This window comes from Protopterus annectens, chromosome 1.part0, assembly GCF_019279795.1.
Source record: "Protopterus annectens isolate FY-2018-M chromosome 1.part0, PAN1.0, whole genome shotgun sequence".
Lineage (NCBI taxonomy): Eukaryota > Metazoa > Chordata > Ceratodontiformes > Protopteridae > Protopterus > Protopterus annectens.
The window spans coordinates 57543671-57569032 of record NC_056725.1 but is presented as its reverse complement, the minus strand read 5'-3'; positions in this window follow the sequence as shown (position 1 = coordinate 57569032).

The following is a 25362-nucleotide window of genomic DNA, read 5'->3' as shown; positions in this document are numbered from 1 at the left end:
AGTTAATAGCATTAATATTTTAAAACTGTCCCTGATTGTCCCTGATTCTGTTGACATATGTCCCTGACTATTTGAGAGGTGTGATTCCTGTGCAAAATATTTTTGTTCTCATGTGTAGGGCTGACAACTTTTCAAATGCCCATATAGGGGCACTTTTTATGGAAATGTGAGGTCTTGCAGGACAGACCATACCCAAGGAAAATGTGCTTTTCGACCAAATAAAAACTCATTTTTACCATTTCAGTTGTTTATGACATTTCATATAATATTTAGGTACTTCAGACATAAGGATAATTGTTTTATCCATCTATTAAAAGAAACTTATTTTTGCCCAATAATCTTAGGACATTTGCCATTTTTCATGTTTTTTTTTCCACAGGACACAGCAGACTAAATTGGGACTCTTCTGCATAAAACAGAAGCGTGGATAACCCTAATCATTTGTCTTCTAGAAATTTCTACATGGCAAATGCTGTCCAACACGCACATAAAATTTATCCAACATGAACAGGGTAAAAGTTTGTTAGATAAAACTGAGAGTGGAGAATAGCTTGTGGAACTTGGAAGATAAATAACAGGTGATTTCATCACTATCACACTAGCAGACCAAATGACTTGTAAGAAAATCTACACCTTCAGTATTCATTTAGTTTTGGGCAGTCATACAGGTTGTTTCAATGTATCTTGACTCTGTGTTAAGCATATCTGGCATCAAACTGATATCTCAGCATACATTTTGGGAGAACATGGCTGGTGACAAAAAAGCCATGTGTAGTGCTTTTCACAAGCTCTCTAGCAGTGTGAATCAAGTATACTATAAGGAGGTCTAAAGCAGTTGCTTTGCATAGCTTTGATTCTACTAGAAAATGCTGTTGCAAGTCATTTAAAATGTGTGTATGACAGAGTATAAAATTCTTAGAGTAGCGGATATAAATACCTAGATTGTGTGTAAGAAACAAACATTCACTGAGTGTACACATGTCCATAGGACTGCACTGCAGTGTAGACCCACGCAAGCATTGTTCCTTCAAATCCATCAAACTGTTATGGTATCCACTTCAACAAACTACTAGTTTTTGAGGTATTTACATAGGGTGCAGGATGAATGTAGAAAACTAGAACACAGTGCCGTCAAACTAGACTGTGCCAAGCAGACATTATCAAACAAATCTCAAATCTACAACACATGCAATGTAATTCTGATTGCAATGGGCTCTACTTAGTGTACATGGTGCTGGTGTGATGTCCCCTCTCTGGGCCAGTAATCAAGGAGCTTGAATCCACATCACTGACACTGGAGAGCGATGTTCACTTTGAACAAAAATTAGATACACACAGTATTTCAAGATGTAGCTCTCTGCATTGTTTTTGTTTGTTAACTGAGTAAGTGAACTAATCTATGGACCGGAAAAAAAAAAGATTTTTTGGTTCATGGCACCTTTAGAAGACCAATAGAAAGAATAACAGGGACAATATCAGAAGTAGGCACTACACCCTGTGGCAAGTGTACAATATGCCAATATATAGTAGCAACATTTAAAAAAATAAATGGCAAGAAGTTTCAAACAAAAGGATGTTTTACTTGTAAAAGTGTGGGCATCAGGTATGCCATTAAATGCCCTTGTGATAGTTTTTACATAGAAGAAAGGAAAAGTCTGGCGAAAGAATAAAAGAACATGTAAGGGACATCAGAAGTAATAAGGTCATTAGCCCAGGAGCAGAGCACTTTAACAGGGAACACAAGGGAGATTTTAGTAGCTTACAAGTTTCAGTTTTAGAACAAATTAATTCAAGATTTTTGAGTGAAGATAGGATCCAATATTTACTCAGAAAAAAAGAATCAATTTTTATACTGAAATATAACACATTACAACCGATAGGGTTGAACAAAGAATGTAATTGGAAAAGTTTTACTTGAATGCAAGGGCTTTTTAAAATATTAATTTAATTTTTACTTAATTGATTGTATAAAAGAATAAGTGCTTAATTAACTGGTTTAGAATTTGATTGTGCTATATAAAAGGAGTGTTTTTTTTCAGTTACAATGCAAAGGCTGTTTTAGCCGAGGCACTGAGATTATGTTTTAGCTGAGGCGCTAAGAGATTATTCTGATGCTATCTGTTGTTTTATACAAGAAAGACTGTTTGCTGCTATCTGCTGCTATTAAGCATATTTGTTATTGACTAAATGGACTTTTGCTGGAAATTTGGAGGAGGTAATAGTTTCTGGTCTTGGTAGTATTTCTGTTTTGCTTCAAGTGGTTAAAATTTATCTATGGACTCTCTTCAGCCATGACCTAGGTAGTTTAGGTAAGACAGTCAAAACAGAATGTTCCACACATTAACACATATTGTTGACACAAGATATGAACAAACATTATACATTTATTAAAAATTATATTGACAAGTAACTGCACACTCCGTATCAACGTGGAATTTTGCAGATGAGTTTAGAGATGTTATCATATAACTGTAAAAGGTTTGCTTTTCTGAAGTCTATAAAGAGAGTGGTTTTGGTTCCAGAGAGCAGATGTTTGGAGGGTAATGGTTACCAGTAGGTCGTCTGACTTTCCTAATGAGGGATTAACAGACTGAATCTAAGTTTGTGAGAAATAGGTAACTGTTCCCATCTTTGGTGGGACTGAGGACATATTAATCCAGTGAGTTCTTGTTTATACAATCCAATAAGTGTTGGGCAATACCCTACACTGGTAGTCTAGGTACTGCAATCTATGGTGGGATGCCCAGCATCAACAAAGATTAATGTTCCATTCCCTACAGGGATATTTTCAAGGAGTGCTACGAAGTTTCCATGATCACATGGGGCCTTGGGTTGGGGATCAATAGCAAGCTATGAATTGGAATTTTGATTTCAGTGAGGTGAGATGGAGTTATATGAGTTCACTGCAGGGACTATCACTGATGAACACAGAGAATTCTCCACAGTTACTAGGGGGTTAAAGGCATGGTGGGCTCAAAACCCAGGCAAATAATTATATACATGCTATTTTACCAGCTGTCTCTATTTGCTCAGGAATGCATAATAGATTTAAAGGAGATTACTAGGCTAACATCTCAAGAGCCCTTTCAAGCCTATCCAGTTTTACCAAGATTTTGACCAATTATCTATCCCTAGGTGAAAGATAACAAGGATCAGCAAGCAGGGTTTTGACAGTTTTTATAGGGCGCAGTGGTGCAGCGGTTAATGCTGTCGCCTCACAGCAAGAGGTTCTCTGGTTTGATTCTCGGCTGGGGTGCCTTCTGTGCGGAGTTTGCATGTTCTCCCTGCGTTCGCGTGGGTTTCCTCCGGGTACTCCGGTTTCCTCCCACATTCTAAAGACATGCTTCTGGAGCATTTCTCCCCGGGCCTCCGCCGAAAACAGGATCTGTGGAACCTAGTCGGACTTTCCCAGTCAACAAATGTGAAATAAATAAATAAAAAATAAATAAAATAGACTGGAAACTGAATACAGTGATAGGGCTTTTAATCGATCTGCATATGACACGTTGGTTATACCCTGTATTTTTTGGGGAGAAGCCTCTGAGGACACTCAAACTGTTGCAAGTGTCTGGCAAGGTACATGCCATAGGGTGCATTGTACCCAGTTATTGGTCTGATGAGGGCTGTGTACAGCTGTACTATGACATCCTTAGATCTGGATGCCATGTCCTTACTTATAAGCTGAGCCACACAGGAGGATTTCCTCACCACTATGGGCACATGGTGGTCAAAGTTCAGATTACTGTCTGTCTGAGTACTTGGATCTCTCACCACTGGGTCCACTCTTGGGGGGGGGTGCTATCAGTGTTGTAATTTGCAGGGGTATTTAATTTCCCAAAGGGTATTATTATGCACTTCTTTGCATTTAGTTTGAGGCCATGGTTCTGACACCGTCATTCATCTGTGTCAGTCCTTTCTGTAGGATATCAACATCATTTCGGGAGTCAGTGATTGCCCCCAACTTGCACTCATCAGCAAACTTGGTCAGCCAAAGGCCATCTGCATTTGCATTGACATCTGAGAAGTATGTCTTAAAGAGGAGAGGGGCCAGCACTGACCCTCTGGTACTCCACTGGTGACTGGCCTCTTGCTAGATGTGGATTCCCCCACTTTTAATAACATGTGTTCAAGCCATGAGCCATTTGACTGTCCATCTGGTGACGTAGAAGTTTATGCCCAATTTTGCAAGTATAACACCCAAGTGGTGTATTGTGTGAAATGTTTTGGCCAGGTCAAGGTAGGCGGTGTGCACTGTCTTACATTTATCCATAGCCTTGGTGACCTTCTCAAAGAAGTCCACCAGACTAATCAGGCAGGACTTGCCCTTGAAGAAGTCAAACTGGATTGGGCCAAAAGTCTGGAGAGTTCCTGTGCCATTGTTAATCAGGTCCATGATTATCCTTTCTATAGTCTTGTATATGAGGCTAGTCAGACTTGTGAGTTGGTAGTTTCCTGGGTCCGTGGATGGTTCCCACTTGTGCAGGGGGATGACTTTTGCTGTTTCCCACTCTACTGGGTCAAAGTCTGTCTGGAGACTGTGATTAAATAAAAATCTGAATCGGTCTGCTAGGTCATGTTTCAAGCTATTTAATATGCACCCTAAGATTCCATCAGGGCCCACTGATGCCATGTTTCTAGCTTTAGAGAGAGCAGTGGCAACCTGTTCTTTTATGATAACAGGCAAATAAATGAATGGGGTATTTCATGAAGAATAACTGGAGATGATGAGGGGGTGAAATTTGAGCTGAATTTATTGGCCATCACGTTTGCGATTTCTTCTGGCTGAGTATAGGTAGTGCCATCTACAACCAACTCAGCACATTGAGTGTTTCCCTTAAAATTTTAGATATAACTAAAAAATTCTTTGTAGCTATCCTTTGCTTGGAAGGTTACTTTAGTTTCATATTTAGCCTTTGAAGGCTTGACTTATTCCCTGATTTGCCTGTTGAGACTAATGAGCGATTTTTTTCCCTCTGTTGTGCACCCTCCCACTTGCTTATAGACCGGAATTTCTTCTTTTTGTTATATAATCTATTTATGTTGGGGATCCACCAGAATGACTTGTTTTTCTGGGTTTATTTCAGTCAGGTACTGCTGTTTCTATGCAGGTTAAGTTGTAGTACTAGACATTCATGTATACTTCTGCACAGGCCTCCATGTTTTCAGTATTATGGGGAGCATTAAAATTATCTATGCTATCACTTAACAGAAGGTAATTTGCTTTGGGAATTTTTTTTTAAGGTTTGATGAGGGTTCTACCATTAGATTTATTTCAAAGGAGACCAATTTATGATCCAATCTTACCAATGAGGACATTATGTTGGGGGAGGGGTGCAATGATTCCCCTTGCTTGAGAGTACAATGTCAAGGGTATTTGATAGTGGGAGTGCAGATCAACTGTCCCAGAGCATTTGCATTATCAAAATCTAGGAATCTCTGAGATCTCTGAGCCTGCATGTTAGTTGTCATGTATGTTTCCCAGTTTATGGAGGGGTAGTTAAAACTGCCCATGAGTAGTGTGTTGGGCTGAATGGTAAGTGATTTTAGTAACTTCAGGTATGTGGAGTGGTTTTCATGGTTCATAATTGGGGACCTGTAGCTAGAGATGATATGGTGGCGGATTTTGTCTATGGTCAGATAGACATGGAATAACTCAAGTGACTCATCCTGCTTGGCCAGTCAGAGGTGTGATTGTTTTTATGTAAGTGGAAACAGCTCTTCCTTTCATGTTTTTCATTTTCAGGGGGTGGTCTGAATGGTTTACCTTTTTCTTTCTCTTGACTTTTCCCCATATGGAATTTTTTCTACATTGACTCCCTTCTTCATCAGTTTCATAACTTGATTGCTGTGTACCCTTTATAGTCTCAGATGTATTTTAACTACACATTTCAACCTCTTTATGATCTGTTTGCACCTCATTTGGAAGCCCTTTTTTCAAAATTTCAAGCTTCATTGTTTTAGTTCATTATGTCCTTGTAATTCCCCTTCCTTACCTCTCATCTGCATCCTCATCAAACACCTCTTCATTCTGATTTCCTTGCAACTGCTGCCCTTCCTGTTCAGAATACAAACACAATCCTTTCAGTCAAATTAAAAATGTTCATTAGACCAACATATTATACATTTTTTATAGTTTTACCATTCCCTTTCCCACATTCCTGACATTTTCTTTTTTTGCATTCATTAATTAAGTGGTTTGAATTACCACAGAAGTAACATGCATTTTGTTGCCCTATATAAAAGCAAACCTCATTACCCCAGTGATGTTAACAACACATAGTAAATGCAACATTTTTCAATTTTGATTTTTTTAAGACAACATTTGCTCCCCATTTTATAACTTCTATTATCCTTTGTTTTTGACACTTTTAACTTGTTGACAAAGTCGACAAAAGTTGTAAGAAAACCATCAGGAGTACTCATTGTAAATAAATGTTGGCACATTTACAAGAACATAGCATTTATTGACATTGATTTGACATTGAGTACTCTTGGTGGTTTTCATAGCTTTTGTCTCAAAATTTTTGATTTTGGGTGTTATTTATCCGGATGGCTGGTTGCCTAACGTTCATTTGTTTTTAACTTGTTGACAAACAGAAAAAAGAAATAATCACATTCTTCTCAGTAATAACACCATATGTTCCAAATTGCAAAACCATGTATAATTGTACATTCTAACATATAAATAAATGTTCCATAGATAAATAGTTTTTCTTTTCACAGAATCTCAAACATTTTTTTATAACTCCAAAGTCTCAAAAGTTAAACCAGAGAAACATCTGCAACCCAGATGAGTACAGGATCTCACTTCTTCACTTTTAACTCTTGATGGAGTAACTACATTGTCCCACTCAAAAATATTTTCCAAAAGTCATTTGTATGGGCTTTACTTACTGTAGGTTTTCTAGTTCATCTAAATGAAGTCTGTTGTACAGTAGGATCAGTGGCTGCTTCTACAGCTGCATATGTGTGGATGTTACTGTCCTCCAAAAAGTCCTTATTATCTTCTTTTGGAAATCTCATTACTCTCTAACAGTTTGGCATCTCCAAAACATATATCTGTCACTTCTGCCCTCTGGAGTACTAATCCATCATTTGGGATAGTTTGCTGTAAGACAGATACCAGTAGCTGCATATTCATGTCTCCCTTCTGTAGTTTGATAAGTATGATTGATGAAATGGAGTTCTTCTGACTGCCGCCATTTCTCCCATTATAGTCTCTGTAAACACAACTTCTGCTCCTTCCAATCCACTTAATGCCAGTTATCATCTCTTTTCTTTAACTCCAAACCTTCTAAAACATGATTTCCAGTAGGAAGCAATTCCTGACCTTTTTCCTCCTGCTTGAACTCACTCTGCTATTGCACTCTGCTATGCACATTGTCTACCATTGTACCTTTCCTGCCATCCAATTTTGCGCTCAGAAATGGGAGACATGCATGTTGAAAAAAGTAGAGGAAGTTCCTGAAAAGATGATATGGGCCTAGTGGGACTGACCTGCTCCACAAAAAAAAAAATAAATAAATATATTACTGTGTCAAGATTTCCCTCTGTTTCCCACATTCTCAGTATTCCTTTTGTGTCCCCCCTCTAGATGGGGCTATATACTGCACATTGTCTCTCTCCACGGGTGCTCAGAATGGTCATCTCATCATTAATATTTCCAAATGTGTCAATGATGGTGTGATGGGGCCATATAACACAACACACATGATTGCTTCCTGTCTTTCTTTGTCAACAGCCACATCACATACCATTATATATGTTTTTTTAGACTGTACATACTCTTTTCATTGTATAATCTAACTTTTTAAACTCCTCAGCTTGTAAACTGTTTCATATTTTGGTGGACTTAATGACTTATCTGGAGTCTGTAAAAACTGGCAAAAATCAAAACCAACGCAAGGAAACCATAAAAAAAATTTTAATAAATAAAGTCCACGATGCATGTTACTGCTTTTAGTCAGTTCATGTTCTAAGTTTTAAAACTATTTATACTTATCTGGCTGTTCAGGCTTTGAAAGAGATTGGCTACATACAGATGTATTCATGTACAAGTTCACAGGCAAGTAAAAGGGAATTGTTGTGCAGACCATTTCAAGGCTAGCAAAAAATCCCTACTCAGAACTTCCCTTTAGCCTGAAGGAGGTCAGGGTAAGACCAGGAGAAAATTTGAGGCTGCCCATTCAGTTATCTAGGTGTGCCTTAAAGGTGGCAAAGGTGCTACTTTGCTTGACATGTAGTGGACATTTGTTCCAGAGATGAGGGATACTTTGGGATATGAGTCTATCATCCCAACTTGTATTATTTATTTGCTGATGAAGGTTTAGTTCCTTTAACTGAGTATTTGATGAACTATTGGTTCTGTGAAGGAATAGGAGATCAAACAGGGCTGGATATTTCATAGGTTCATAGCCTAGTATATAATCATGATGCTATGAACTAATGCCCACCAAGGCCTTTATAAGCCTAGTCATGCAGTCCAATGCAATTGGGTCCCTGTGTATTATGTGCATTTATTAGGAGGGGGTATGTTACTTAGGCATTTTCTAGAGGTTATGTGGGGGATAGGTTAGTTTGGGCATTGCTGTCTGCCTCTGTCTATCACAGACATGGGGCCAGATCTGGGGTGAATTTCTGATTTCCCATTCATTGGTCAAGGTTATGCTTAAATAGGGTTAGGGATGGACTGTGCTTCACATGGATAGAGAGACTATTCCAGAACATGGGTTCCTCTGAGATACATATCTGTCTTGCCAACAAGTTTTAATTAAATTCTTGGATCTAGTGGTTCTGATACTGTTCATTTTGCAGATATACAAAAGGTCCATTAGGACAGGATGTGATGATGCCTTGTAAGCCAGGCATAGATCACCTCTCAGTAACCTATAGGAGAGGGTGTATAGAGATAGGGCTTTAAGGCAGCTCATATAAGACAATGTGTTTATACCCTGGATTCTCTTAATAAGGAACCTTTGTGGGCATTCCATCTGTTGCATTTGTCTGGTTAGGTAAATGCTGAAGGGAGCATTGCACTCAATGTTCAGTCTGATAAGGGCCAAATAAACTGGCACTACTTGGACCTGGATGCCATGCCCTTACTTTGAGTGTCACAGAATGATTTTCTTAATACCTTGGTCAGGGTCTTAATTTTGACTGTATGCCATCAGCGAATTTTTTTCCCTGGGAAAAAATTAGCTGATCTGTTCCTTCACTGTTTTTAGCTTTCAGACTTTGAAGTTCGATATATCAGCATTCGCTTATGTGATATACACCCCCTTGGCCACATGTTGGTCTAAACCCAGATTACTGTCTATATATGTTCCCAGATCCCTGACTATTTGGTCAACTGTTAGGGGTGTCTTATCAAAGGAGTAATTAGCCTGGGTGGCAGTTTTCTCAAAAGGCACTATAATACATTTCTTGGCAGTGAGTTTTTGACCATGACTTTGGCACCAGTCATTTGTCTGTGTTAATACCCTCATGTAGTATGTTTGTGTCATAGGGGAATCTGTGATAAGTCCCAATTTGCAGTCATCTGCAAACTTGGTCAGCAAAAGGCCCTTGACATTAGCCTTTACCTCTCTGAAGTAGATACTAAACAGGGGAGGTCCAAGCACATAGCTCTGAGGTACCCCATGAGTGACTGGTCTCTTAGTGGATGTGATATCACCAATCCTGACTTCCTTGGTCCTGTCTGTGAACCAGTTGCAATCCAGTCTATGTAGATTTTTATGCCCAGTTCAGTAAGTTTGTCAACTATACCCAAGTGAGGTATTACATCGAACACCTTAGCCAGGTCCAGGTAGGTGGTATGCACCATTTCCCCTCATCCATTGTCTTGGTGATGACCTCAAAGAAGTCCTCCAGGTTTAGTAGGCATGATCTTCACCTGAGAAAGCCAAACGGGGTTGGGTTCAGTGTCTGAAGGTCACCTAAGTCTTTGTTGATCATTTCCATGATAATGCCTTCCTTGACATTGCATATTAGACTAGTCAGACTAATAGGAATGTAAATTCCAGGGTTGGATGATGGTCCACCTTTGTGCAGTGGGGCAACCATTGCAGTACTCCATTCTTGTGGTACAAAACCTGTTTTGAGGCTATAGTTGAAAAGTGACTCAGGTGTTCCTGATAGGTCATGTTAAAAAGCTATTTAGGATACATCCTGGGATATTGTCAGAGTCCACTGGGGCTGTGTTTTGGCCTTGGGGAGCACCAGCGGGACCTGCTTCCTGTTAATAGCTTGATGGTTATACTAGTAGGTACTTCATGGGGGGAGGTAGGGGGAAGTGCGGGCGGGGGATTTGAGCTGAATTTGCCAGCCAGCAAATTTGCTAAGCCACTCTGCTCAGTGAAGGTGGCACCACTGTCCACCAGTTCAGCACACTGATGCCTTTGAGGTTTTGGACATAGATGTAGAAGGCCTCATTATTGTCTTTAACCTGTGAGTCTATCTTGGGCTCATAATTGGCCTTGTTGGACTTAATTAGTCCTCTTATCTTCCTGTTTAGTTTAATTAGAGAGCTCCTATCATTATGTGAGTTGCTGTTCCTGATTTTAGCCTGTTTTCCTTTTGTTATATATCCTACTAACCTTAAAATTCCATCAGTGTGGTTTGTTTTGAGTTTATTTTGGGCTTGCTTCTTGTAGGAAAAGCTACCTCTATGCAACCGTTTACATGGTTATACAGGCTCCCACATAGGTTGTTGTGAATTTGGTGTTGGGGGTGCATTGAATTTTGATAAATTATTGCTTAATAGGGTGGACCTTTCTTTGGAATCATTTGTTACTGTTAGAGTTTGCTGAGGTTACCAAGATGATTTTTATTTAAAATGAGACAGCTATGTGGTCTAACCTCATCAGTAAGGGCATGACACTGGGGGGAGGGAGTGTACAGCATTCTCCCATATTGGTGAATACTAGGTTCAGTATAATTGGACATCTGGTATGTGTGCATCTGGCCAAGGGTGTCCCTGTCTGTCCAGCTGATGGTCTAAGTATGTAGAAGGTACAGAAGCCTTGCACTGCCGGAGTACTTTCATATATATATATATATATATATATTTATTATATATATATATATATATATATATATATATATATATATATATATATTTATATATATATATATTATATATATATATATATATATATATATATATATATATTTATATATGATTTAAACCATGTCTCAGTAATGGAATTGATGTCTATATTCTCCAGAGTAAGGAGAGCGTGTAGGGTGTGGAGTTTCTTGTTTAGGCTCCTAGCATTGAGCAGTAACCCCTCGAGGTTTCTTTGGATTTTATTTGCTACGTTGGTAGGTTTATCAATTTAGGATTGCCTATGGAAGGCTGTAAGGGGTTGGCTAAAATTTTTATCGGTATTCAGAAGCCTGTTGGAGACAGGTGCAGATTATCCTTTGCAAAACAACATGGTCTGTTAACAATGTCCTTCCATACTGACAAATATTGAATCCCAATGGAAAGACACCAGAAGCTAAGACGAGTATTGAAGTCAATAAACTTTCATGGCACGAAAGACGAGACATAGATCTTCATGGAGGAATCTGTAAGAGACTGAGCACAGAGAAAGGGCTGCCAGTCTCTCTTGATAACTAAGATGTTCATAGCTTTCTGTGATTGATGGATGGGAATCCAAAAAGTTTAATATTGAGTTACTCTCCGTGTTGAGAGTAATTAAAGGGCCGGTGTTGCTTTTTCAGAATATTTAAAGGGGCAATGTATCAAACAGTTCATGTGTAATATGCATGTGTAATTGTAACATAGACTGTACAGATATGTGAATAATGCACTAATGCAGAGTGTGTGTGTATACATTTAATAATAATGTAAGCAAAGCCAATATACACTAATTTAATGCACTGGATAAAAATCTGTCTTGCTGATGGCACAATTCACGTGCATATCACACATGAGCACTGCTTTTTGCTTTGCCCCTTTAATTACTTTGCAGTACAAAAGTTCAAGAATTGTTGGAATTCCTATCAGTGCATGTGAACATATAACCATAATGCAAGCACAGTTAACAAACACTACATGACTCAATGGATAAATATATTTTGTCAATATTACTGTTCCCTAACATATCACTCATGAATAACATTTGCTTCATTGCCCCTTTAATTATACCAAGGACTTTGAAGTAGCTTAGTGTAAGAATTTTATGAATTCCACCCCACATCATCACCTTTTTTTTTATATAAAAACTGTAGAGTGGAATTCAGGAGATTCATCCGACTCCTCTTGTATCTGTTTAGACAAAGCATTTTGTAGACACTTTCTCTTTATATCTGCTGAATCAACAGATTTTTTTTAGATGTGAAGATTTACAAAGATTTGACTGGCAAACTACAAACCAGAGTGTATAGGAAAAGTTGTTGTAGAAATAATATGTTACTGTATGATAATATGCACCCAAGGCACAGTTTTGATAATGTAATGAGTTGGCAGCGGCTAAGAATCTCTAGACTATGCACCAAAGATAGTATATATGAAAGTGAGTTAGATAACATGCAGTATATGTTTGCTAGTCATGGCTATCCAACACAAAGAGTTAAGAGAACAATAGCTAGGGAAAAAGGTTGGAGAAGGAATAGAGGCAAGCCATGGTCTGAATGTAATATGGGCAATTCTGACAATGGGACTATTGTTAATGAACAGAAACTAAGAAATAACCCATTTGTGAGAATAAATTTACACTATAATAGTGATACAGATGCCATATCCCAGGTGATAAAAAAGAACTGGAAGATTTTACATACTAATGACAAGCTGAAAGCACTAGTAGGTCCCCAGGTTTGCTTATACTAACAGCCAAAATCTGAAGCAGATTTTACGTAAGAACATACTTCACAAGTCCACAGCACATAGGAAGAAGCTGGGAACTTTTAAATGTAAGAAATGCAAGGCATGTCAATATAGTAAAGAAAACAACATCTTTGTACACCCTGTGTCAGGTAGGGAGTATATATCTAGACTACATGCAGACTGCAGAACTAAAAATGTGGTGCATTTAGCTGAGTGCATATCATGCCAAGCATTCTATGTTGGGAAGACTAATATAATGTTAAACAACATATATTGCAACATATGAGTGACATCAGATTATGTTTGAGAAGTAATGCTCTATATCAACACATTGAAATAAAGAGCATATATTTCAGTTTATGGTGTTGTACATTCAACAAGTGAGAGTGAGAGGGATGACATTGTACATAGTACTGAATTGGCTGAGTTAAGATGGATAGCATGAATTGCAAGCTAACCATGCACCTGGGTTAAAGGCTTGTATGCCTTTAAAACCCTTATTGAAGGGGCGTAGGTTCTGCTATTAATTCTGATTGGTTGCTGTTTGTTTAAATATGGTTGATTTTAACTATTTTTTAGATCTGATGAAGAGCTAATGCTCGAAAGCACTTATCTGTGTGTTAAATCAAGTTTTAACCAGTTGTGGTGGCTCCAGTGGGTTTTCTTTTTATCCTGTATGGTATATTTTAACCCTGTGGACTTTTACTTCTTCCTTGGCTGCTTTGGATTTTTATTGCATATACAGAGTCGAGTAACTTTTAGGCATCCTCTTGTTTTTTAAAAGAGTTAGTGTTTACTGAATGAGAAGAAGGGAGCTCAAATTTTAGCTAGGAAACAGGAGTATAAGTCACCAGCTCAGTTGTTAACTTTTGTAACATTTAACATTTTGTCAGTGAAACTCAGCTGTCGACTTGGGTTATAAATTAGAGGAATATATTTCAAACGAGGGCATTTATCTGAATAATACATGAGTTTATGGGACGTGACCAGTTGGGAAAGGGTAATGTGATGCTTTAGCTCTAACCATTGAAGTTGTTTTAGGGTCAAACAGTGATGTGTGCTGTAATGGTGATTTGCAGCAAATTTTGCCACCTTATTATAAGACTCTTCCAAAAGAGAGAGAGTTGAGAGGATTGTAGGTTAATCAAGATGGGATCAGCATGAACATAAAGTAGTGTAGAGATGAGAGGAGACTGAGGAGTACTTTTTCTGACATTATCTGTGTGGTATTGTTTGACTAAAGAGAGCACCTAGCTTTTGGTGGGTATTTTTTACAGGTTGTTTCCTGTATAGAAAACACTGTCCACTGTCTCCCTCTGTTCATATTTGCTCAAAGAGCTGCCACTTCCTGCATAGGGCAGTACCAGTGCAGATTATCTAATAGTATACTACTGAACACTCTCATTTAGACCTTTAAGTAACTCTCACCTACTCCTTCCCATCTACTAAAGATCTGGTATAATGGATAGGCGCTTCCCTGTTACCTCTGTTTCTGACCTGGTGGATATGGATATGGGCATACTGAGGCAGTATAGTAACTGCCTCATTTTCACTGACAACTATTTAATTTTACAACAGGCAAACACAGTGTGTGAGAGATGTAGATACATAATGTCATTGGAGGAAAAGCTGTCACATACACACATGAAAAATGCAAACCTGGATAACAGCATTACACCCAAAGCACTCAGTACCAACACTAAGGAACAAATACACAGATCCACATATGCGGAGGTACTCACTTGTAATCTACCCAAAATTCCAAGACCTCCTAAAAGCATCTCTCAGTGGCCCTGCACACATTCAAAAAAGATAGTACCTCACAAGACGCATAACTCTGAAAATCACAGTAGCAACACTTCCAAGCCCATAAGGCAACAAACCACACAGCCAAACATTCTATTTGAGAATTCAGTTGTAAATCACACTGATATCCCCCTTACAAAATTAAACCATGTTTAAAAAGGTCACACAGGAAAACCAAATGGTTAAAAACACAAAAAGAAAAATCTAGCAAAGCTAGAATTTCTACTGTGTGATACCTTAAACCTCTTGAATCAGAGGCAACATGGGATATATGTAAATTACCCCTTAAGGATATCAGGTTAAAATTAAAAGAAAAAAGTCATGGACATTCAGAATTGCTATTTAGCTGAAACACCTGATCACTCTTGGGGTGCTACCCATGTCCCTTATGGACAGAAGCAGTCTGTAAAATGAGTCAGGGCTCCAATACCTAAAACCCCACTACCCTGATACTACCCCTGATACTACCCCATCCCATATCTGGGGAATTATAATATAATATTGTCATATCCTGGGTATAATTGACTAGTCTTGTTAAGGGTCTTATGCCATTAGCCTAGTAATCACTTATGAACCTATGATGATCAAAGATTAAGCTTTCACTGATAGTAACTCGTAGAAGCTTAGTTTACCTTGCTAGTTCTATTAAGGTATTGATTGAGGAAGGGATTTTGAAATTATTTTGTAGTCATTTGAATGCTTTGGGGTAAGTAGGATCACTTTTGTTTTTTGTTTAGGGTTAAGGAGAAGTTGTGTATCAGACAGCCAGGCTTCTATGGTTGAGAAAGATTCTTGGGTGATTTGTTTTAATTTATATATGCTTGTAGCAGAACAGATGATTGTTGAATCATTTGCATACAGTATGATAGTGGCTTGGTTAGAAGGTGGTTAGAAGGTGTTGATCATTAGTGAATATATTGGACAACAGGAAACTTAAAATAGATCTTTGAGGGAAACCCATTATTTTGGGAAGGAAAAAAGTTTTACCACCTATTGTCTACTCGAGAGGTAGCTGGAAAACCAATCTAGTGAGGTTTCATGTATTCCTAGGCAATCTTTTTTTTAAGCAATTTCTAGTGGGATACCATGGAGAAAGCTTTGGATAACTCTAGGAAAAGTACTAAGGTTAGTTCCCAGAGTTCTGATACTGGTTAACGTCTAACGTCCAGGATGGAAGGTGCATAAGTGATGTGTGAGAGTCTAATCTTTAGAACTAATTTGCCAGCAGTCTGAGCACTGATACTTGGAATTTGAGCTTAGCTACTTTGTCTCAGCTACCATGCCTACAGTAGATGAGTACCCAAATGGATACTTTTCCTTCTTTGTTTTTGTTAGGTTAGCATTTTACATGTCATCCAGAAAAGTGACTCCGGGAGGCAGATTCCCAATTAAGATAAACATAACAAATACCTTATCTGCCTAGGGGCAGATCAGAGTCATTCTCAGAATCTGTTGGTTCTGCTGCTTCAGAGCTTTTTAAAACCTTACAGGATAAAGGGAAGGTTATGTAGGACATCAAACTGATTTTTCCTTCCCCTAGCATCCTGCCTTCACCCAGAATGATACCACAGTATAAGGACAAAATGACTGACTTCAACAATTGGCTAAGCTTCTGGTGTCATTCAAAGGGGATCCAGTATTTGTCTGCCTGGAAAGACATGATCGACAAACCATGATGCTTTGCCAGAGATGGTCTGCACCTGACACTCCTGGGATTCAGGTCACTGGCTAAAGCTCTTGCCACCTCTATAGTGCCTATTTTAGGCAAGGTTCAAAAGACAAAACCACCCCCGTAACAGATACAAGCATGCAAAATCTGAAGGTAATGCTACTCAATGCTAGAAGTCTAAACCTCAAAATGCACTCTCTCGAGGCACTCCTAAAAATGGAGAACATCGATATCTGTGCAGTAACTGAGACCTGGTTCAAGGCTCCATAGAGCACCCCTGCAATACCAGGCTACAACTCTTACCACACTTTTCGGTCACAAAACCAAGACCGAAACACTAAAGGTGGAGGAGTGTCCATATTCACCAAGGATATTCACACCTCCAGGCTAGTTGCCCAACACAATGCATCTGAAATTCTCCAGGTAAAACTAACATTAGGTAAGACTGCAATCCAAATTGTAGCTTGCTACAGATCCCCCACCATGCCCCACGATTCTCACTACACCTTTCTAAACATACTGGAAAATATTAAGTACAACCAAACACCCTAATACTGGGTGATTTCAACTACCCTGCCATTAACTGGGAAAACTACTCGGGTACCAACTCCTTTTCCCAATGGTTCTTGGAATTCATAAATTCCAATGCCCTGGATCAACTAATCCATTGTCTCAACAGGGGCTCCAATATCCTAGACCTGGTCATTACCAACATGGGAGATAGATGTTCCACACCAGTGGTCACCCCCTCATTGGTCAGGTCTGACCACAAGCAAATCACCCCTGCCATCCACATCCCACCCCCACCCCCAGTAAGGAAACCTCCTTAAAAAACTTCTCCAAAGCCAACTTCATGCTACTGAAGTCAGAAGTGACAAACTTCATGACACCCATGCAGACGGGATCTGAAAGTTCGACTGCAGAATCCTACACTAAGGCACTGTACGAGCACATCCAATCATGCCATCTCAAATAGAACCAAGATGCTTTCCTCCAAAAAAAGGAAGACAATCTGGTGATCCCCTGTTATAAACAAACTATACAACAGAAGGAAGAAACTGTTGCAGAAAAGAGGAAAATCCCAGTCTGCAAAAAACTCCCTCACCAGCCTCAGTAAGAAGCTGAGATCCCTCATAAAATCCTCAAAAGCTAGCTACGAAAATAAAATTGCCAAAGATTCCAAAGACTAACCACAAGGCATTCTATAGTTATGTCAAGACTCTAAATGGCAATGCTCAGATCTGCTCTGAGCTTCAACAGAATGGCATTAAATATACTGATCCCAAGTATATTGCCAATATCCTGGCAGATCGATTTAGTGCCCACTTCACCCCCTAAAGGGCCCATCTCAATACCAAAAGATTGCCAAATTCTGGTAATCATGGCCACACAGGTAGAAACTACACTCTCCAAAGCTAAGAATACAGCATCCATGGGACCAGATGACATCCCAGGCTGTGTACTACATGAACTACAAAATGAACTGGCACCTCACCTAAGTGTCATGTTTAATCATAGCCTCACCTTAGGCTTCGTGCCCACTGAGTGGCGCACAGCTACAGTTATCCCACTCCACAAGGGGGGATCCACCTTGGATCCTGGGAACTACCGTCCCATCAGTCTGACGAGCCTGATCTGCAAGGGCATGGAAAGCATTATCATGGAATTTATAAACAAAGACATTGTCAACTTTCAAACACTGGACCCCACCCAGTTTGGGTTTGTGAAGGGCCGATCTTGTCTTCTGAACCTGATTGACTTCTTCAAATCAGTCTCCAGAGCTGTGGACAAGGGTAAGGCGGTCCACACAGCCTATCTGGACCTCGCTAAGGCCTTCGACATCATCCCTCACTCTGGAATCATAGAAAAACTTACTAAGCTTTGTATAAATCCCTATGTCACTCAATGGGTTACCAACTGGCTTACTGACAGAACCCAGACTGTAAAAGTAGCCAACTCCAAATCCAGCTCCAGACAAGTGGAGTACCTCAGGGTTCAGTCCTGGGACTACTCTTGTTTGGCATCTACGTCTCTGAAGTACAGGCCAACACTAAGGGACTCTGGCTAAGAAAGTTTGCAGATGACTGCAAACTGGGAGCCATTACTGAATCCCCAAATTATGTGGATATTCTGTAAAAGGGCCTTACAGAATCAGATGCCTGGTGCCAGAGCCATGGGCTCAAGCTTAATGCCAAGAAATGTATAGTTATCCCCTTTGGAAAAAAACATGTACCCATGAATTACCACATAGGTGGCAGTACACTAAACATCGAAAGTGTGATGAGAGACTTAGGGACACAGGTGGATAGTGGTCTCAACTGTTCCTCTGAACAAATGATAAAAGCAACAAGAAGATCAGACGAATTCCTGGTTTATTCAATGCAAAATAACCAAAGACACTGTTGACCTGGGTTTCATCCACTTCATCAGGACTTCATCAGAACAATGAAACTCCCTGAGGATGGCCATTTAAATACCCACCCAATACATCAATTAACTCATTAAATATACATAATTGACTATTATTACTACTTAAAATAACAGTGCTACATTTATACAAATACTATGTACCTAAAACAATTAATCTATATCTTTGCACCTCTGCTCTGAAGAGGCAACTTCCCAGGTTCTGTTCCAGAGTGACATGTTCTCTGGCTTGGAAAGTGGATGCCATATATTTTTTGGGTATGCTGCTGTATGCTTATTAACCTCCTCTTCCTCTTTTACCCAAAGTCTTAAGATCATGTGGGACAGGCCCAAAATACTGTTGGTGACACCATTTTAGCCCAGACAACTTTGGTTCTTCCTTCTGTTTCATTTAGCCAAGGACAGTCATAATTTACCTCACAGTATGGATCTCCTCACACAGGACAAGGGCTTTCTCATTCACCCTGCATCTGACTCTTTGGGTAAAAGGGTTTTGATTTCCTTTTAAGAATTGTTTTCTGAGGATGTGCTTTGGGTTTTGCAGGAGGCTGGAAATCCACTACTAGAAAATCCTATGTTATTTGGTATCACAAGCATTAACAGGACACTTTTAGTGGTTATTCCTAATGTTCTTTCTTATTTGTGTGAGTTACTCAATTCCTGGCTTGCATACCCATCTGTTAAAGAGCATTTGTCAGTCATTTCTGTTTGTCTGCCTTTGTATCTGCTGCTTTCTTCTAAATTTGAAGTTAAACAATTGTTGAAAGGTGTCCTTCATATTAAGCCAATAAGAAATCCCATTTCACCTTCTTAGGACCTGAATTTTGTTCTGGAAAAATTGACTCAGCCTTTAAAAAATCTGCAACTTCATCTACTCTGCAATTGTGTACTTGCAGAACTGATTTGCAGTGGCTCTAACTTCTTCCAAGCGAATCTCTGAACTCCTGCTATCACAAGGAGACAGGTCCTTAATTCTCTCTCTAAGGCCAAGAAAACTGCATCAGTGGGCTCGGACAATATCCTAGGATGACTTCTACATAGCATGAAACATGATCTATTCAGGCCACTGCAATTGCTATTTAAATACAGCCTCCAAACAGGCTTCATGCCGCATGAAAGAATAACAGCAACAGTCATGCCTTTGCACAAAGGTGGGCCATCTACGAAGCCTGGAAACTACAGACCAATATGTTTCACTAGTCTCACATACAAAGCCATGGAAAGAATTGTCATGGAAATGATCAGTAATGACATAGGAATCTCCAGACACTAGATCCAACCCAATTTGGTTTCATAAAGGGATTATCATGCCTACTCGACCTGGACTTCTTTGAGAAGGTCAGCAAAGTAATGGATGAGGGCAGAATGGATCACACTGCCTATATTGATCTGGCCAAAGCATTTAATACAATGCCCCACTCAGAAATTTTGACAAACCTAGAAGGTTAGGTACAAACCCTTATGTCACCAAATAGATAGCCAGCTGGCTCACAGATAGGACCAAGGAAGTTATAATTGAGGAGTCCACCTCTACAAAGAAGACAGTCACAAGTGGAGTCCCTCAGGGATTGGTCCTGGGACCAATCCTTTTTGGCATTTACTTCTCTGAAGCCAAAGCCAATGTCAATGGCCTCTGTCTGACTATATTTGCAGATGATTGTAAATTAGGAGCTGTCATTGAATCATCCAGCAACCCAGATGTTCTCCAGATAGGGCTGGCACAGACAAACAACTGGTGTTAGAGCCATGGACTAAAACTAAATGCCAAGAAATTCATAATAGTATCCTTCAGGATGTCAACCACCCCTGGTAACCATCATATTGACAACACACCCCTAAGAGTTGACACAGTAGTCAGGGACTTGGGGGATACACATAGACAGTAATCTAGCCTTTGACCATCATGTGCTCACAGTAGTGAGGAAATCATTCTGTGTTGTGCAACTCATAAACAAAGGTATGGCATCTAAGTCCAAGGAAGTCATTGTTCCACTGTATTCGGCATTTATCAGACTTATCATTGAGTACAATGCTCCCTTTGGTATATCCATTAGTTGGACTGTCCACAGAGATTTCTCACTAAAGGAAGATCGGGCGTAAGTAACATGTCCTATGCAGACTGGGTCCTATACCTGTGTTCTGTCTCTTACAGGCTGTTGAGGGAAGATATATGCCTGGCATACAGGCATTGTCAGACCTCACTCTTATAGACCTCCTGCTTATTCGCAAAACAAACAACACTAGAATTACCTGTTTTAAAGACTTAAACCTTGTCTGTGATATAAATAGGACCTGCTATGGAGAAGTAGGTATGTGTTCCAGAGCCAACCCTTTCTCTGAAACAGAGTGTAGGTGCCAAACCAAACAAACCAGGGATGAATTTCCTGTTCCCCATCCAACTGTCCAAGTCACACTTGAATAATTTTAGTGAGAAGTACTGTAACAGTGATAAGGAGGACATAGTACAGTTGTGGAAGAACTTACTATAACAGCACATGTCCTACTTTTCGCTGTTGCAGTCTTCTGTCCCTCCCTCCTTCTCCTCCTCTCTGTTATTTTTCTTGACTTCTGGCCAAGGGGTCCTTCTTTCTCCCCTTTCTGAATGTATGTGTACTTTTTTTTTCTGCTCCTCATGGGTTGATCTGGTTCTCCTGGGGCAATTCAGTTCTAACGACTAGACACTTGTGCGTCACTTATGTACCTTACATCCTAGATGTTAGGCACCTGGAAGGGCCTAAGGCTTTGGTATGCTGTCCAGACTTATAGATATCCTTGGGAGGCTATCCCTTTAGTAAGGAATACTGCAACAGTAAAATGTAGGTAAATTCTTATAGTACTGTACTTTCTGCAAAGCATTTTCCTGCCAGGGACTTCTGCAGCATTATTGTTATTCACAGATGTTTGTTCATTTCCACTTGTTAACCACAATAGTCTGACTGAGCCAAAGGCTCCTTTTCAATGGAGTCCTAGGGAGAAAAGCTCCAATATGCTAGATGTAGTAAAATGCAAGTAAAAATGTGTATGAAAATGAGACATTTTACAGAATATAGCATCATGTTACTTATCACATCATCATGTATGAGGTTGTTCTTCTTTCGGCTTTTCCCGGTTAGGGGTCGCCACAGCGGAACGCCGCTCTGCTAATGATTGCCAGTAGATTTTTACAGTGCCAGCCCGATGCCCAACCTTCAACTAAGGCATGCCCATTCACGCCTGTCTTTGAACGGGGGGAGAACATGCAGACTCTACACAGAAGGCACTCCAGCCAAGAATCAAATGGGAGAACTTCTTGCTGTGAGGCAACAATGCTACCACTGCACCACCATGGTAATTATGTATGAGGTACATAGGTAAAGGGATGAATTTCTTGTTCCCCATCCAACTGTCCAAGTCACACTTGAATAATGAGGTACATAGGTAAAATGTATACAGCTGACAAGGCTACTACAGTGCAAAAAAGAAAAGTACCGTTTTGTAAATCCATATTTATAATTGCTCAGTTCTAGGGTAAGCTAGGAAAAGGTTTGAAAAGAATGGGGACTTTTTTTCCAGTTAGAGATGCATGATGTTAACTAGTGGTTAAGTGAAGTTAGCAAGATTGATTGGTATTGTTAAGTAATACCATACTGATAAGACAGGGGTATAGCATACTGATAAGACAGGGTTTTTTATACGGTTTACTATCAAAATCGCGGAATTCAAAACAGCGAACGTGGATATCCTCGATGCATTTTATCGCCTCATGCATATTAATGAGATCAGATGATGGATGCATACAAGCAACAGTCAGCTGTCGAACGTAATATCGGCATTTCTCTACCCTGCTGATGATGATCTGAACCGCTGTCCACTTGACTATTGACATATCGACTGTCGCTCCTACCATGTTCGAAAAGGAGCAGGCCGGTCATCTGATTTTCAAGATTTTGATTGTAAACCTTCTTATACTTTGGTGTGAGGGCAAAGGAATACTAGGGTTAGGTGGGATAAGTAGGGTTAATATTTGAATTGTGTAAAGATTGTTTACAATGTCTGTGTAGTTTTATTAGTGGTTGTTACATGTGCATAACTTTTGCTGAATAGTTCATAGGTTTGTACTAGGCTTACTGCCCCTGTGGGCCATTTTAAGCCTAGCCAATTACCCCATGTGACAATTAAACCCTGCACTTTGTGTCTGTAAGGTAAACACCATAACCATTATGTCAACTTCCCACCCTATGCAGAGCCTTGGATTATTATCATTTTGGTATCATGTTAGATATACTAGTTTAATGAGAGGTGATTATAGGTTATAGCATTTACAGTCCCATGTCGATTTATTGTACTGTGCTGAAACAGTTTTCAGTTTAGATACCTAACCTGATATCAGTCCCCGTATAGACACAGTTATAACTACTCCTTTACATATGTGAACTCTGCATGCTACAGAATAAAACTTTATGGGCATTGCTGTAAAATTACAATTGCATTCATTTCTGAAATTCATTTATCCTGGTAATCATTACACTTTGTGTGTGTGTGTGTGTGTGTGTGTGTGTGTGTGTGTGTGTGTGTGTGTGTGTGTGTGTCTATGACATCTATATGTACAAGAACAACTGTAACTGTAGAAATTTGTCACTTTTACTCTCGTAGTTTATTGTATGCAAAATAGATGAACATAATGCCAAGTCATGCTGATTTCTTTAAGATTTTAAGACGGACTTCATTATGGCTTTTTAATGAAGATTAACATATGTTGTATCCATACAAAAATGTTATATATTCTTTAAAGATACTACTTGGATTTTATAACGGTTACTATCATCTTCATTAAAATCATCATTATTTCTTGCTGAAGTTACTTTATTTTCTGTAAATGAAATAAAAAATGTCTGAAATTGATATGCAATTGTTAAATCATGAGGATGAATTTACAGTGGAAGTCAGACAGCAGAACATGACCATTTTTCAAACATTTTCTTTAGTTTGCATGACCAGTTGGTCTGTATTGTGTACATAAAATCACTCATGCAAGTGAGGATCTTAATCTGACAATATTATACGACTAGCTTATTTGATTTCCTTGCATTATAGTTACAGAGTAGCTGTTTTATTACGTCTCTGGCTAGTCTTGGTATAACTTTTATTATTTCACATTCTACTCATTATAATAGACTTTCAGCTATATATGTACACACACACACACACACACACACACACACACACACACACACACACACACACATACATTATATCAGGCCAAGCGTATGAACACTCAAATAACTGAAAGATGTTACATTTTATTGGAATGTCACTGCCAGACTTTAGAGAAATAACTATGGAATACCTGAATAGCTGTAAATCCTTGATGCTGTTCTGGTAGATGCTTAATTTTAACTTAAGGTTTTAGCATTAAAATCACAGTCCTTTATTTATTATTTATGTGTAGGAACATCTAACCATTAATATATCACTTCACATAACATGTGATATCATTGAAATGTACATACTTCATGATAGCAGTTGAAAGTAGTGGTAAATAATATATTTATGACAATAGAAACTTTGCTAGTATTACCATATTTTGAAAGAGAATCTTTTAATCAGAGGAAATGGCAAAACTACTAAAAACCTTGATCTCATTTAGATTAAGTTAGCATGACCTGCATTGTCGTGCATTAATAAATGTGTACCATTTCTTTGGTGGATTAGTATGACAGCTGTGCTTTTCGGTGTATCTGCGTCATAAATAGAACTATGTAAGTCAGAGAAGTGGAATCGTTTCAACCCAAGTTCAGATACAAATATTTAAATTAGTGTATAAACACTGTATTAATCTTCATATTCTCAGTAGTGTGACTTTTGAGATCTGCAAAAATAAATATTTCATTTCCAGTTGCAAGTAAACCTCATTTGCATGAGCCTCAGTTCACTTACTAAGTACCTCTAAGTCAGTGACACAAAAATAAAAGAGAAAGAACACATTTTGAGTGTGTGTGTTTGTGTTTCTCCTGTAGAGAAGAGGGTCAGACTGCTGCTGTGAGGTCATGCCCTGTGACATAAAAGCCTTGCTAAGTAATCCATCATTTTCAGACATTTGGTGGTCCTTAGGGGCTTCCATTGTGATTTGTGATGGAAATAGCGAATAAAGAACACACAGAATGTACTGCACATTTGTAATCAAACAGCTTGAAATAATATGATGAAACTTCCTGTATGTGGAATCCAATAAGCAATGAGCAGTGAATGTGTATTTATAGTTCTAGATAATTACAAAGCAACACAGAACTCAATTTATTTCTTACATGCACATGAAACGACATTTTTATACTATCCTAAGTTGATTCTACAATGTACAAGCAAAGTCTAAGAAGTTCAATCAAAAATGACATTTTTTTGTTCATTTGTGCTATATGTTTTAACATTCTGTAACCTATGCTGCTATAATGTTACAGCCATTGGATGGATTTGTAAGTTGTAATAATTCATGACAGCAAACATGTTTAAATCTAATGTGTGAGGTTATCTACATATTTTCTAGTCATTTTGTGTGTCCATATCATGTCAATATGACATTTTTGTAAAACACTAAATGACTATTGTATAATGTTCAGATAAAGTTGTAAAGGCACTGCTGTATCTGGAACCT